Raw genomic sequence first — 2,500 nt, 5'->3', positions numbered from 1 at the left:
AACAGCTTCCCGACGACATAACTGTCTGAAAAAAGGGCTTCTGTAGGCGTATTTATATTAGTCCTCATTTCCATGTTCTCACTCCCCTCCCTCACTCCGCCCTACCTGCTGACATGATTAAGATTCAGGCTGTGTCATAACGAAGACAGATGGCGCTATATACTTTTTTTAAAGGTTTCTCTTAGTTTTATTTCAATTTTGGAATTTATCTTTATATTTTTTGGCGTGGTTCATTTAACCATGGGTGTAGCATACTTGGAGTAGGTGATAGAGAAGTAGATATTGCTATATTATTATCATCAATGGTATTGTTCTGGGGGTTTACCTTTTTTGTCGTCCTTTTTGTTATAGTTATTGTTGTCATTATCATTCTTATTTTTATTTTCTTAATAATTATTATTACCATCATTTTTATTGTTTTGTTATTATTATTGTTGTTAATATAATTGTTATGATAGTTATGATGATACTGACTTTTTATAATGATAAGCATTGTTAATATTATTATTATCATTATTATTATTATTATTATTATTATTATTATCATTATCATCGTTATCATTATTATCATCATCATCATTATCATCATTAATGTTTTTGTTTTGATTAACATTTACCAAAATTATGACTGTTACTAGTATTATGGATATTATTATTAATAATATCAAAGTATAATAGTTACAGTCATTATTATCACCATTTTCGTGTTATTCTCAATATTATCATTTGTTGTTAGCATTACTTACTATCACTGTGATCATGATTATTTTGATTATTATTATTGCTGTTGTCATCTTTATCATTATAATCGTCAGCATCGTTATTATGTCATTATTGTTCGTTCCGTTTGTCATTGGTATTAGTGTCATGATTATCATTATCATTACTATTATCATTGTTATCATTTTCATTATTGTTATTAGTTATTATTATTGTTGTTGTTAGTGTTATCATTATTAACATCATTATCATTACTGGTACTGGTATTATTGTTATTATTGTTATTATAATTAGCATCATAAGTAGGAATAGTCGTAGAAGTAACAATAGTATCAATATCATAAGCCTGATAATATTATGATTGTCGTTGTTATATAACATTACTATATTTATTACGACTTCTGCTTTCACTATTATTATTGTTATTATCATCAACATCATATTCCTATTATTATAATTTATTCATTATTATTATTATTATTATTATTATTATTATTATTATTATTATTATTATTATTACAGTAATGACAACAATCATGACGATGATAATGGTGGTGAATGTAATGGTGATGATGATGATGATGATAATGAGTATGATGATGATCATCAAAGTGGTAGTACCAAGGATAATAATGATGATGATAATTATGATGTTTTTATTGCTATTATATTATCATTGTTGTTATTATTATTGTTTTTATCATTATCATTATTTGTTGTAAAAGTAGTATTGTTATTGTAATTACTATTATCATCGTTATTATTGTTATTATTATTATTGATATTATTATAATTATTATTGTTTTTTTAATTGTTATTGATATCATTATTAGCCTTTCTTTACTTTTGTTATTGTTGTTATTGATATAGTTATCATCTTTAGCATTATCATTATTATTCTTACTATTATTTTTTATTATCAATATTATTATAGATTTGCTTATTATTATTATTATTATTATTATTATTATTATTATTATTATTGTTCTTGTTATCATCTTAATTTGTATTATTATTATTGTTATTATTATTATCATTATTATTAATATTTGTATTATTATTATTATTACTGTTGTTATTGTTATTATTATATAATAATGATAACAATAACAGTAATAACAATGACAATTATTATTATCATTATTATTATTATTATTATTATTATTATTATTGTTTTTATTATTATTGTTATTATTACTGTTATTATTATTATTATTGTTATTATTATTGTTATTATGATTACTACCGTTATTTTTGTTATCATTATTATATAATAATAATAACAATAATAATGAAAAGTATTGTTATTATTATTACTTTTATGTATTACAATAAATATTATTATTAATAATATTATTATTTTATTATTATTATTATTATTATTATTATTATTATTATTATTATCATCATTATCATTATTTTTATTATTGTTGTTGTTACTACTTCTTCATTTACTACCAGTCATTATTATTATTATTATTATTATTATTATTATTATTATTATTATTATTATGTTTATTATTATTATTATTATAATCATAATAATAATAATTTGGATGATTATTATTATTATTATTATTATTATTATTATTATTATTATTATCATAATCATTATTATAAGTAGTAGTAGTAGTTATTGTTATTTTTATTGTTATTGTTTTTATCATTGTCATTTTTTTTTTATTATTGTCATTTTATTATTGTATCGGTTTATTATTGTCATTTGTTATTGTCATTTATTATTTATTATTGTCATTTATTTTATTATTGTCATTTATTA

Source organism: Penaeus chinensis, chromosome 7 (assembly GCF_019202785.1).
Source record: "Penaeus chinensis breed Huanghai No. 1 chromosome 7, ASM1920278v2, whole genome shotgun sequence".
In the NCBI taxonomy this organism is placed as follows: Eukaryota; Metazoa; Arthropoda; class Malacostraca; order Decapoda; family Penaeidae; genus Penaeus; species Penaeus chinensis.
Note: the sequence above shows the minus strand (reverse complement) of the source record.